This window comes from Zonotrichia albicollis, chromosome 10, assembly GCF_047830755.1.
Source record: "Zonotrichia albicollis isolate bZonAlb1 chromosome 10, bZonAlb1.hap1, whole genome shotgun sequence".
NCBI lineage: Eukaryota > Metazoa > Chordata > Aves > Passeriformes > Passerellidae > Zonotrichia > Zonotrichia albicollis.
The window spans coordinates 952,036-966,362 of NC_133828.1; the positions used below are offsets into that span (position 1 = coordinate 952,036).

Below are 14,327 nucleotides of genomic sequence, written 5' to 3' on the forward strand. Positions count from 1 at the left end.
ACAAAATGTGACAGAGTTAAATTTGACTTTAATCATCTCCGAGGCGTGTTTTGGCTGATCGTTCGCCCTTGTGTGATCTCCTGATGTTTTCTGTTGTGTTCTGGGTGGCTCCCAGAGGAGGGGCAGGGAAGGCTGGAACAGAGCAGAGCTCCTGCTTTGCCTGCCCCTCTCCTCCCTTCCAGAGGCTCATTTGGGAGGAACTGAGCCCCAAAATCCTGATTAACCCCATTTCCAACCACCCTCCCCTGCCATTTAAACACTCTGAATAATTCAGGTGTCAGAGCGCAAGCTGCAGGTTCACACACAGAGCCTGCCCAGGTGGGCTCCTTTCTGTGCCCCAGCAGTGCCAAGCAGGGCCTGTGTCTGCTTCCCTAGGCTCCTAAGGTGAGGAAGAGCAGAGGAACAGAAGAACAGTATGTGTTGTAGTTGTAGTTGTCCTAGGACTCCATTATACTACAAATCATCAACAATATACCATGCAGTGGTATATTTCAAGATTCAAGTTTTTTCCTCCGGCCCTACAGCAGTGTCAAATAAGTTCCAATAGATTTAAGGAAATTACTTACCTGATAAAATCAACAATCATTTAATAAAATAATTTGGGCAATTATTTAACTATATTTTTAAAATTTTTAAGTGAAGCACTAATGTACCCAGGTGGATTTTAATGCTCACTTGAATTTAGGGAATGAAAAATGTAATTTACTGAATTGCAGAATTTGGACACCTGCAAGGAGATGGCAACCCATGGATTAAAAATCTAAATAAAGGAGCAAGGAGGGACTCTGAGGGAGCAGCATAATTTCAGAATGGACCAGTGGAGGGAATAGAGTATGAATGCATTGATGTTACAATATTTATTGTGCTGGGCACTCACCCGTGTGTCAGGAAATCTTGCTGGCCAAAGCAATGGGTGCTCCTCTGTTGGGTTAACAAAATATTTAATACTGTGCTTGTTTGATTTGTCATATGTTGGTGATTTGTTAATAATGTACGGATGTAAGCTTGCATTGTAGAGGGAGGATTCTAGCATTAATTCTCCTATTTGGATATAGGTTAGCCTGTTAATGGAGAGGGAGTCATAAAGTTCTTATATTTTTGTAGTGTAGAGCTTTAACGCACTCTTTGTTGATGGCTGCTTGAGGCCCCACAGTGTGTGTGTAATTGGGAAATTAATATTTATCTGCTCATAGAGATTGTATTCTTTTTAGAGGAGCTGGCAAGAAATAAAGAGGCAAGAAAAGGGCTGGGCAGGATGGGGAGCAGAAAGTGTTCCCAGGGATGGCTGTTGGAGAGAGGAGCAGCCTTAGCCCTTGCTGGTGTAATTCTGAAAATGTCCAGCTTCACACCGGCTGTAAAAACACAAAAATAACCTTCAGAACATCCAGCATCTCTCACCTGCAGCTGTGGGGCAGCTTGGGAGAGGCTGGGAACGCCAGGACTGCTCCTGTGCCAGGTTTAAGGTCACATTGGCCACCTCTGAATCTGGGGAGTGGATCAGAGCAGTCCTTGGGGCTCAGAGCAGTCCTTGGGGCTCAGACCAGCCCAGGAACTGAGGGTCAGCTCAGGATAATTCTCCTGGGGTTGCCCGTGATTGTTGAGGCATGGCTGACACCAGGTTTGCTTTTTTCCCAGGAAAATGTTTAAAATGCCGTGGTGCCCGTGGCCCTGTCCCTGCAGCACCAGGCCTGCTGTCCCCAGTGTCCCCATAGAGCCCCTGCCACCTCCTCAGCACCGACCGTGCTCTCCACATTGACCGCATCAGGCTGCTCCTATCAACGTTGTTAAGCTCAGGTGAGTGATAGATTTTTCCTTAATTTCTTTAATTTCCCAATAATCCCCTGGTTTTATGTTTTATTGGGTGTGCTGTGGGCTCTTTATGAGTGCCCAGAGGTGATGCTGGATTTCCCCTGGAGCTCAGATCCTGCCTTGACTGTGACCGTGTTCACAGGGGTCCCAGGATGAGGGGAGAGATGAGGATCTGACTCCATGTTTCAGAAGGCTGATTGATTATTTTATGATATATATTACATTAAAACTATACTAAAAGAATAGAAGAAAAGGTTTCATCAGAAGTCTGGATAAGAATAGAAAAAGAATGATAAAGGTTTGTGACTGACTGAGACAGTCCGAGCCAGCTGACTGTGATTGGCCATTAATTAGAAACAACCACATGAGACCAATCCCAGATGCACCTGTTGCATCCCACAGCAGCAGATAACCATTGTTTGCATTTAGTTCCTGAGGCCTCCCAGCTTCTCAGGAGGAAAAGCCCCAAAGAAAGGATTTTCCATAAAAGTTGTCTGCGACACTTGACAGGCGCTGCCTCCCCACCAGTGCTCTCAGTTTGCTGCTCCCTTTCTGGGGGGCTGCTCCCCAGTGCTGGGACCCTTCCCTGGCAGCAAGGGGCAGTGCCAGCCTGGCTCCAGCAGCACTGAGGGCACATTTACCCCAATGGATTGAGCTCGGCTCAGGAGGGGAGGCGGCTGTCTCCAGACTCGCTGTCTGTGCCTTTCATCCACTCCTGACAGCAGTGATTGGAAATGAGAGGAATTGTTTCAGAACAAGCGCCTCTGACAGCTTGGCAGATTGATAGAGAGGTTTTCTGATTTCATCTCTTTTTTCTCTCCTGCCCTTGCCAGCTCTCCCCAGCAGTGGGGTGGTGGCTGAGGCGCTGAGCAGCCTGTCCTGCATGGCCACTGAAGCCTCATGGCATTTATTGGGGCTCTGCTGCTCCCCTCAGCATCCCCAAAGCTCTTTCAGCAGCACACGCCCCTGTATGAATTTCCTTTACCCTAGCAAGGTGTGAGCTGAGACCTGGGCATGCTGGGTGTGTGGGAGCCAGAGCTGCCAGAGAATAGGCAGAATTCCCACTGTGTTTCCAGGTAAATGCTGTGTTCCTCTTCCCAGCTGTCATTGGCTTTCAGGAAACCCCACACTTTGCCCCGGTTAAAACTGCAAAAACAAAACTGAGGGTTGGTTTTGATTTCTTAGTGATGAAATCACTGAAATGTGTTGGGACTGTGGGCTCAGGGTGGAATATTTCCCCAGAAGGGCAGTGCAGGGTATGGCTGTCACCTTAACAACATCCCAGGAGCACAGCTGTTGATAAAGGCATCATGAAAAACTCTACCCAATTAGTAAGTTTAAAAAGAGTTTTTTTCCTTCATTCAGAGGAAAAAAAAAGGAATTAGGTTTCTCAAAGAATCCCCTGTAAATAGCAGGCTTTCTGTTTAGCAAAGAAGCATCTTGCAGACTCTTCCTCCCATCCCTGCCTTATCTCCAGCCTTATCTCACTTCCCTGCTGTTCACCAAGCACAGATTTTGGGTTCTCTGGTGAAATGCAGTGGATGCAGTCCCTCCTGCCCTTACACCCACCTGCTGAGGTGGCTGATGGCAAAGTGACTCAGTCAGGAAAAGAGGGGTTAAACGGGGTTATTGACACTGTTCTTCCCCAGCCCCACAGGAAACACTTCTGTTTCACATCTTGATTTTTCTGCAGAATGTCTGAATTCCATCCCGAGGTCCTGGGGCGGAAATGGGAGTGAAAATGGGGGTGGAAATGGGGGTGGAAACGGAGGTGGAAGTTGGGGTGCCCAGAGCAGCAGGGGGATGGGATTTAAGGTCCTTTTCAACCCAAACCTCTCTGGGATCCCACAGCTGTGACAATTCACTGCAGCAGTGTCCTTGCAGGACAGGGCCAGAGCAGAGGAGGTTGTGGTGAGGAATGTTGCAGCTTTAGGAATATTTGCCAAAGGAAGGTGGTCAGAAAGAACTGAGAACTGCCGATGTGCAGTTGTGACCATGTTGCTCGCCGAGCTTTCTGCTCCTGCTTTCGCTGGCAGTTTGCAGTAAAATCCACGAAGTTAAGATGTGAATTGCTGCCCTTGCCGGGGTGGCTCAGAGGCAGGGCAGGGCTGGCTGATGTCCCCGTGGGATCCAGTGAATTCCTCCCTGAGGGGTGCCTGGGGTCTGGCTCCCTGCTCCCCCTTCTCCTTCCCCTGCAGTCTCCCTCAGGCCGTGCCTGGTGGAATTGGAGGTGTTTGTTATTCTGCTGCCCGGGCTTCTCCAGATGTTTAGCTACAGGGTAGCTGAGCTGCACAGCCCCCGCAGCTGCTGGAGAGGGAGATGCAGCATCTGTGCCTTGTCTGGGGAGCCGCAGCTCAGTCCCTGACAGTGCCCCCGACTCGCAAGGAGCTTTTGCATTTCAGTCAAACCGACTTCAGAGCACACCTAAGATTTATTCCTGCCTTTCAAATTGACTTCCAGAGCCTGTGCTGATGGAAATTGCTGAGCCTCTCCTGAGCAGAGCTGTTTGCAGGGAAAGGGAGGTGGATCAGGGCAGAGAAAGGGGCTTTGTATCAGCCCAGGTGTGCCTGGCCCCTGGGGTGCTTCAGTGCAGCTAAAACATTTATTTACTTCACAGAACAAAGTTTTTTATTATTTCTATTTTGTAGGCTTTTCCCCCCTAGAATTATCACAAGATGCATCTTGGTGAACTTGAGAGATTACCATGCTTTTAGCATTTTAATTGGAAAAAAAATGTTATTCAGCATTTTAGGGGTTTTTAAAGCATGCTTGTTTTTGTTAAGGTGTCAGTTTTAGTTAATACATTTATTTTTAGTCTAGCAGAGTGACAGAGGAAGTCAGTATTTTTTTTCCCTTCTAAAATGGCACTGGCACAATCACTTATCACAACCCCAGCTGCTCTCTGCACCTTCCTGGTTCCACCTGTGATGTTCAGAGGAATTCCTGCCTCCCTGTGCCCTCCAAAGCTCTGCCAGCATTATTCAAACATTTGGAAGATGGGTTCTGATGAACGCTGAACGCTCTCCAAACCTTTCCCAGAATATCTCCGATAAATGAAAGAGCCTGCTCCATAAATATTTGGCGTGAAAGGAGGTGATGTGGGGAGTGCAGAGCCCAGGGAATGATTTCTGTGCCCAGGTGATGTGGGGAGCTCAGGGAATGATTTCTGTGCCCATGGATGCTCTGGAAACATCCCTGGGGGCCCTGGGAACACACACAGCCCAGCTCAGGATCATGGGCCCTTATGGAGCCTGGGAAATGATTTAAAATCTCTTCCCTGCCCATCCCTGGTATATCCTCTCCCCTATAGCTCTGCTGGGCTCTCCCCTGGCACCCCAAAGCCATCCCAAAGCTGTCCCAGTCTCCTTAAATCCTATGAGAAACTCCTTCTGGATTCCTAAAATTCCTAAAACTGGAATTCCTAAAATTGTGAATTAGGAATTCCAGTTCCAATTAGGAATCTTAAATCTGTGCCCCATTTCTCAGCGTGTCTGCACAATCATCACCTTTTCTCTGCTCTTTTCCCTGGCATCAGCAGCCCCTGAGCTGACCCACCCCAGGCACACAAAGCTCTTTTTCCCCAGCAGGAAACAGGAGCCCCTTTCCCCTCCAAAGGCAGAGAGCCCTTTCCAGCATCTCCTAAATAGGTATCAATACCTGGCTGTTACAAACAGGGGGAATTAGGCTCGGTAGCATTTTGCTATTTGAATGACCTACTCAGTGGAATTACAGCAGCAAACTAATCCTTTAGGAGAGATGGCTCTATCAATCTTGGGATTTTTCTAATGTGGAAGCTACTCAATTGCATCTCAGAAATCAGGGAGGTAATTACTCATGCAGACAGCACAAAATGAAAAAAAAAAAGGCAAGTTCTGCTGAGTATCCCTTTTAGAAGAAGCAGTGGAACAAGGAAAACAGCCTCTATAATCAGTCAAATTCTTCCACTAATTTTTCAGGTGTTGAAGGCTATGCTGAGGATACATGCCATGAAAGTTAACAAAGCAAAGTGCCTTTAATAGAGAGTTTCACAAGAGAAAAATGCCTCTTATTAGGCAAAGCTACTATTTGAGAAGTAGTTCCCCTTGTTACAAGTTCATTGTTTAAAGCAGCCGTGGTGGGAGATGGATGCATCCCCAGATGCCGCAGGAGGCTGCAGTGACAGGGCCCAGCTGTGCCCTCACAGCACCGGGGCAGGGCAGGGGCTGGTGTGGTGGCAGTGCCAGCAGCCTGCACTGGGGCTGGCAGGGGCAAAATGGGGCTGTGCTGGAGCTCAGGGCATCCCTCTGGCTGTGCTGGACTGCCCAAACTCTGCCAGGGGCACACAGACCCTGCACAGAGCCCAGGACTCTGTGACTTTGATTGTGACCCATGGAGCACTTTACCAACCTGTATGAAGATCTGCAAGCCACAAAAGTATAGGTAGAATGATAGTGAACTTATCATGGGATAAAAAATAGATTTTTAGGGTTTTTAAAATGGGGGTTCAGGAGGCAAGATGGAGGATTTTTCCTCCTGAGAAGCTGGGAGGCCTCAGGAACAAAATGCAAACAATGGTTATCTGCTGCTGTGGGATGCAACAGGTTCATCTGGGATTGGTCTCATGGGGTTGTTTCCAATTAATGGCCAATCACAGTCAGCTGGCTCGGACACAGAGCTGAGCCACAAACCTTTGTTATCATTCCTTCCTATTCTATCCTTAGCCAGCCTTCTGATGAAATTCTTTCTTCTATTATTTTAGTATAGTTTTAATATATCATTTTCTTTTACTGTAATATATATCATAAAATAATCAATTAGCCTTCTGAAACATGGGGTCAGATCCTCATCTCTTCCCCAATCCTGAGACCCCTGTGAACACCTCCACATTGGGGTGTCCAGGATTTCTATGCATTGGTAGCATCCTTCTAAATGCTCAGACTGAGCAGGTGTTTTGCTTTGATAGAAGCAAAATGTTTTTATTTGTAAATATATTAAAGAAATAACATATTTACAAATGTTACCTTTTCCAGGCTTTGTCAAACATTTGCCAAATTAGATGGGAATATTCCCTCTCCAGCATTTACAGATATTAATGAATGACTAATATCACCACTAAAATGTGGTGATATTAGTTATTCACTAATTAGATATATTATTAGATTATTCAGTTAGATATAACTAAATAACTAATGTCACCACTCCTGTCTGCAAGTTGGCAAAATAATGGTGTTTGATGTAATTGTATATTTATCTGATAAAGACAATTAGCAGAGAAGACAGATCACCCCTCTCAAGGTGTGCATTCATTTCCATGCAGACCCAGTATTTTATGTGTTTATAGGAGTGTGTGTGTGCTGTGATGCATCTGTTTGGGGTTTTATTAATTACAGTTCCCCATTTTTACAGGTTTAACTTGCATAACATCACTGATCCTCCTCCAAAGCCAATGCATTAATTGCTGGGGAAGAACAGGAGAACATAAAGAGCCTTTCAAGGGAATAATTTTCTAAAAGTCAGAATCTGCAAAGCTTATTTCTGATATCACGAGTGCAATGGAAATATTCAGCAAGGTAAGAAACTCCTGCTCCAGGGCTGAAATCCTCTCTGCTCCTCCTGGAGAGGGAGAGATTCATGTCTTCATTACAGTGATCTACAGTGTATTGCAGGGCTGCTTAGAGCCAAATTAACCTGTAATCCTGTGTTTAGTCACAATTGCAGAGTGATATCCCAGGGAAGGTGGATGGATGGATGGATGGATGGATGGATGGATGGATGGATGGATGGATGGATGGATGGATGGATGGAGCACTTCCAGGCAGGCTCAGCCTGCTGTACCTTCCATGCAGGGCTTTTCCCATTCCCAGCACCACCCTGTGCTCACCCCCACCCTGGAATTAATTCCATTTGGTATTTGTCAAGCTCACAAAGCTGTGAGTGTTTCTTTCGGCCATCCTGCTCCAGCCTGCACATCAGAGGACACAGTCCCCAGCTACGGCAGGGAAGGGACAGGTTGGATATCAGGAGGAAATGTTTTACAGAAAGAATAACAAAGTACTGGAATGCTCTCCCCAGGGAGGGGGTGGAATCACCATCTCTGGATGTGTTTAAATTTAAAAAAGACTGGACATGGCACTTGGTGCTATAGTTGAGGTGTTGGGGCACAGGTTGGACTGGATGATCCTAGAGGTCTCTTCCAACATCATCATTCTGTGATTGTGTGATTGTGTGATCCTGTGATTGTGTGATTATGGGATTTTGTGATTCTGTGATTGTGTGATTTGGTGAGCCCCATGTTCTGCACAGCTCACACAGCTGCCCATGTTCTGCTCACCCCTTCTCTTGGGTAACAATTCAAACCAACCCAACACAGCCTCCTCTGTGAGCAACTCCAGCATTCCTGCTCTGGCACGCTGCATGGATGAGTATTTCCCTTTTGGTTAATTTGCAGAGAGCAAACCCAGCTGCCCTTCCCTGGCCTGGCAGGGATTTTGCAGCCCTGGGTCTCAGCAGAGTTTCCATCACTTTGCATTTACCTTTCCCATCCTTCCCCATGCCCATGGCACAGGGTGAGGCTCCTCCTGCCCATCCCACAACCTCTGCCCAGTCACTTCTCCCCTGCAGAAAAGTCTTTATTTATGACAGTGCCTGTCTGTCCCGCCTGCCCTTTAGCCCATGTCAATCCATTTCACCTTGCATTTCTGTGCACTCCACTTGCTCTGCTTGCCCAGACCTCAATCTGTGCACAGAGACCTTGATCTGTGGTGTGGAACTGTCAGGAGCTGTCAGGGAGGAGCAGCAGCCCCGAGTCTGTGGTGGTGCTCACAGGGGTCCCAGGATGAGGGGAGAGATGAGAATGTTGACTCCGTGTTTCAGAAGGCTGGTTTATTATTTTATGATATATATTATATTAAAACTATACTAAAAGAATAGAAGAAAGGATTTCATCAGAAGGCTGGCTAAGAATGGAATGGAATGGAATGGAATGGAATGGAATGGAATGGAATGGAATGGAATGGAATAGAATAGAATAGAATAGAATAGAATAGAATAGAATAGAATAGAATAGATAACAAAGGTTTGTGCCTTGGCTCTCTGTCCGAGCCAGCTGACTGTGATTGGCCATTAATTAGAAACAACCCCATGAGCCCAATCCCAGATGCACCTGTTGCATTCCACAGCAGCAGATAACCATTGCTTGCATTTTGTTCCTGAGGCCTCCCAGCTTCTCAGGAGGAACAATCCTAAGGAAAGGATTTTCCATAAAAGATGTCTGTGACACCATGTCCTCCCCACACTTTCTGCTTTGCAAAAGCTCCAAGGAAAGCCTGGGCTCCTCCTGCAGCCCCTGCAGCCAGCCTGGGTCTGTGCAGGGAGGTTCCAGCTCACACAAACCCCACATTCTGCTGCTCTGGGCTGCCTGCAATGTGACATTTACTCACAGAGCAGCTCAGCTGACATTGATTTTCGGCAGGAACACGCTGGTCCCATATTTGACCAAGTGTGGAAGGGGTGCTCGTGCTCCTGCCTTAAATATGCAGCAGGATAATGGCAGCAAAGGCTGGTGCCAGGCACCGAACCTGCTCAAACCATCCATTTTCAGCACTGCCATTGGGTAGCTGCTTCATTTCACAGCTCCCATTTCCCTTGGTCCACCCTGTTCCTCCTCTCCGCAGCCTCCTGAGGGAACACAAAGATTCCCATTTTCTGCAGGAGGGGTGGGGGGTCTTTGAGTGAGGAATACTGCAGGGGGATTTGCTCCCTGCTTTTTCCAGTGCTATTAAGTGCACACCAAGTGTCATTTTCTTGAAGCCTGTTTGTGGGGAAAAAAGTTAAATTGAGGGCAGGAGAAGTTGTGGGTTGGCTGCGTGTATTTTTTTCTAAAATATCAGATTTAATTTGTTTAGGAAGTAAATGTTATCACATTTGTGAGGAGGAGCACTTGATGTTTGTGGCACGCTGTTAGTCGTGTCCCTGCTGCAGGCTTGGGAAGTCTCCTAATCACCCTGTGAATCAGTATTTATGAAATAGGTGATGTTTATCACTTGGGGTGAGGGGGGCTGGCAGCCTTTGAGGGGGAGCTGCCTTGGAGGACGGAGGATTTTGGTGCCTGCATTTTCTAGCCAGCCATTCCTGCTCCCTGACTCATCTGGGATTTAAAACAAACCACCCCTAAACAACTCAGAAAATGCAATAAAGGACCCCTTTTAGCGGCACTGACTTCATCACACCCTGCTCCTTCCCACGGGCCTGGCTGAACAAAGGGGGAAACTGAGGAGCTGCAGCTCCCAGAGCCAGCCAAGGAGCTCTGGGCTGGGACTGGGGCTGGGCGCTGCCTTTCCCATGGATCAGCAGCTGTTCCTGCACTGTGGAGCCATCCCCAGCTCCTTTTCCCCATTATTCCCCAGCTGTTCCCCATCCCAGCCATCTCCAGCTCCTTCTCCCCATTATTCCCCATTATTCCCACTCCAGCCATCCCCAACTCCTTCTCCCCATTATTCCCCATTATTCCCCATAATTCCCCATTCCAGCCATCCCCAACTCCTTCTCCCCATTATTCCCCAGCTCTTCCTGCACCAGAGGGCAGGCATGGATGGGACATTGGGAATTCCTGGCTGGAAGGGTGGACAGGCTCTTTTCTCATTATTAGCCAGCCGTCAGTCCTTTTTTAAGGATTTTTTCCTATTTCATTAATTTAGCCAAGTTACCCCAATTTTTGAGCCTTGCCTTCAGTAAGCTGCTAATTCCACTGATGCACTTGGTCATTTCCCCTGGCGTGACTTTAATGCTGTGTCACCACTGATAATGCAGCACAGAAGTTAGGGAATCATTGATTAATATTCTGCAGATTAATAAGAATTCTCCTGCCTCTCTGAGGCTGTTGCCACCTCTGCTACTCCAAGCAGCCAGTGCTCCTGTTTTAAACACACCTGTCCATTTACAGACACCTGTTTTTCTGTTTTCTCTTTAGCTCACAAACACACAGAGACACTCTGAATCAAAAGGAGCTGAATCTCGGAAAACTTTAAATATTATTTTTAATTGGTTTTGATTTAACTTGTGTCCACAGTGCATTTAAAAATAGAATTTCTAAAAGGATGAAAAGAAAAAAAAAGGCCATTTTCCTGCAGTATTTGCCTGTGCCACCACTGCTCAGTTTGGATTTAATTCAAACAGGGCCCCAGCCTGTCTCTTCCCCCGTCGTCCTGTTTTATTAGAGAAGATGCTCGCCTGCATTAGGCACTTATTAGATAAATACAGGAAAACTGCTTGTCATTTATGGGTTTATCCATTATCATCTCGCCCATCCGATAGAGTAGCCTGATTTCAAAGTGACAGCTGGTGGAACCTCTCCTTGATACATGCTAATCCAGTTTTTATTATGGAAAAATTGCCTGTGCTTTCAGGGAGTGAGAGGCAGTTACCAGCCGTGGCTGCCAGGGGCGGGACCCTGTGATCTCTGCTCTAACAGCCCCAAAATGAACCATTATCTCCCGGGGAAACAGGGATGCACAGCTCCTGCTGCAGGGGAGACAGCCCCGGGCTCTGCAGCCGCGCAGGGCACGGGGGCAGAGGGATTCCACCCAGAATTACAGAGCAGGGGCTGCTGTGTGCCCAGACCCGGAGTGGAGAGGCTGCTTTGGGGCTGCACTGCCCCTCCCTGCTTTGTGAGCAGAGGGTGGCACTGGGGAGGTGCCCCCTCTCTGCCCTAGTGCCAGGGGATGCTGCAGAGCCCTGGGGCTCTGTGTCCATCCCTGGTGCCCATCCCTGGTGCCAGGGGACGTTGCAAAGCCCTGAGGCTGTGTGTTCATCCCTGGTGCCCATCCTTGGTACTCCACTGGGTACCTTGGTACCCCACTGGCTGCCAGGGGCTGCTGCAGAGCTCTGGGGCTCTGTGCGCATCCCTGGTGTCCCATCCCCAGTGCCCCATCCCTGGTGCCTCTGGCTGCCAGGGGATGATGCAGGGTGCTTTGAAGTTTTGCCCATCCCTGGTGCCCATCCCTGGTGCCAGGGGATGCTGCAGAGCCCTGGGGCTCTGTGCCCCATCCCTGGTGCCCATCCCCAGTGCCCCATCCCTGGTGCCCATCCCCAGTGCCCCATCCCCAGTGCCCATCCCTGGTGCCTGGGAAGGGTGTGGGTCAGGATCCTGCAGGTTCCTAAGCCTCCCTGGGCTCTGCTGGGAGATGGGCAGGGCTGGGATGGAATCCCAGCTGAAATTCCAGGTGAAATTCCAATGAATTCAGTACAAACCTCAGAACCCTCTGGGGAGGGACGAGCTGTAAAACAGGAGGCAATATTCCAGCTGTTATCCCAAACCCCCAGGCAGAGCCCCTCATCCCCAAAATCCCACCCAAGGCAGGTGCAGAGGCAAGGAGCAGCTCCCTGCCAAGAGCAGCTGGCTGCTCCGCTGCCACCCAATTATTAATTTATCACTAAATTTATTAAAAGTGGCCAGATAACAGAATCTTGGCTAATTGAGAGAATAATAGATGTTCCAAGCCTTGATTTTCCTTGCCTTTGACTTTATCAGATCTCAATCACTGCAGCACGCATGTTCAACCCCTGATTCCAGTCAAACAGCCTGGTTTAAATTCTGAATTAGAAAAGAATTAGCGCTGTGGCATCCAGGCTTGACTTGCCTTCTGAAGCTTGAATAAAAACTTTCATCAAAGCAGGGAGCCTGTGCAGGTTAAGTGCCCCTGCATGTACAGACCCTTAAAGATACTCTTCTTAGAGGCACTGAAAGGAAAGAAATGGGAAAAAATCTCAAGTGGAGCCATATTAAAAAAAAAGAAAGGAAAAAGAAAAGGAAGAAAAAAATTTCTCTATTCTTTTGTTTTTGTACAAAATATTTGTTTGCTGTCCATATGCTGTGTATGAACTCTGATTTTACTGAACTCGGCTGGGTTTGAGGCAAAGCTTCAGGAATTTGTGAGCACGGATGCCAGGCTGCAAAGAGCATTTTGAGACTTTCAGCTGAGGGAAAAGCAGGTTCTGGATGATGGAATATTGCTTTGGGGTCCCTGTGTGGAGTAGCTCCTAGAGATGGATGTGCTGGTACTGAAACTGTTCCATGGTGCTGAAACTGTTCCATGGTACTGAAAGTGTTCCATGGTATTATAACTGTTCCATGATGCTGGTACTGAAACTGTTCCATGGTACTGAAAATGTTCCATGGTATTGAAACTGTTCCATGGTACTGAAACTGAAAGTGTTCCATGGTACTGAAAGTGTTCCACTGTGCTGGTGCTGAAACTGTTCCATGGTACTGAAAGTGTTCCATGGTGCTGAAACTGTTCCATGGTGCTGGTACTGAAACTGTTCCATGGTGCTGAAACTGTTCCATGGTACTGGTACTGAAAGTGTTCCATGGTGCTGGTACCGAATCTGTTCCACGCTCCTGCAGAGCCTCTGGCCCCGTGCTGAGGGTTTGGTCCTGGCTGGGGAAGTGGAAATGTTCTGTTCCCCCAGCCTGTTCCTCGTGCGTGTGACATATGTTGTTCTGTGCTGTGAAACACAAAATCCTGAACCTTTAGGAAAGGGATGGGGAGCATTCTGTGGGCCCAGCCACGGCCCAGGGCAGCTGGGAGATGGGAACATTCCCACCAGTGCTCCCAGTTGGGACTGATCTCCTACAGCACGGGCTCCAAACGGCGCAGGAACAGAGATAAATATAGATAAACAGGCACATGGCTGGGCCACGGATGGCATTTCATCCCCCGGTCTGAATTTCCGGGGTTTCGTGGGTTTAACTTATTTGAGCACAGTTTTCTGCGATTTAATATAGAATCGTTTCAGATCAGAAACCGGTAGGAAAAGAGCTGACACTCTTTTTGCTGCTGCCTCCCCCTCCCCGCCCCCCTTTTTAAGGGAAAGAGCTTTATCTTAATTAAAGTTTAATTAAGGATCACGTTTGGCAGTACTTTTCACACCGATCTACACCAGCAGATTTTCTAAGGCTTAACTTTATCGTGCAGAAAATCCTCTTTTATTACTCCCAACCTGTTGTAAAAGCTGTTGGCACAGAGCGGTGGCTGCCTCATTCAGCGGCCTTGTTTGCCGCTGGAAAATTCCCAAGTCTCTGGAGACAGCACCACTGTGCTTCAATTTAATATCTGTCCTATCACCGCCAGGCCCGGGCTCATTATTAATGATACTATTCATTAATTTCTTGTTGGGCCGATGTTGTTATTTATTAAAATATTAAAGGGAGCTCCTGAGACACATGCATAATGAGGGACACCTCCATCTCGCCGGGGCACGGGGATGGGCTGGGGAGCTGTGCCCCCGCTGCAGCCTCTCCTCCCTCATTAGTCCTGCCGGCTCTGAGTGACACCGTAAATCCATTTTGTGCCGGGCCCAATCGGCGCCCGCCGCAAACGGGGGGCTCTCGCTTTTAATGAGCCATTCCTATGCAAAATGAATCGACTGCTGTCTAACTCATCTCATCTGCCCCTGTTTGGGGGAAGGACTAAATTGCCTGTATTTATATCGGGAATAAATAAAAGACAGACAGGGTTTTTTTCCCTTTCCGGTCTCAC

General features: G+C 47.9%; 1 long non-coding RNA gene across 2 annotated transcripts in view; it reads left to right on the forward strand.

The window, feature by feature from the left end:
• LOC113460258 (uncharacterized) overlaps nt 1–14,327 on the forward strand; it is a 198,833-nt gene that overhangs the window by 54,806 nt on the left and 129,700 nt on the right. For both annotated transcript variants that reach the window (XR_012581855.1, XR_012581854.1), the window contains exons 2-3: nt 1,636–1,794; nt 7,195–7,358. This is a non-coding gene — a long non-coding RNA (uncharacterized LOC113460258). The remainder of the gene's footprint in view (nt 1–1,635; nt 1,795–7,194; nt 7,359–14,327) is intronic.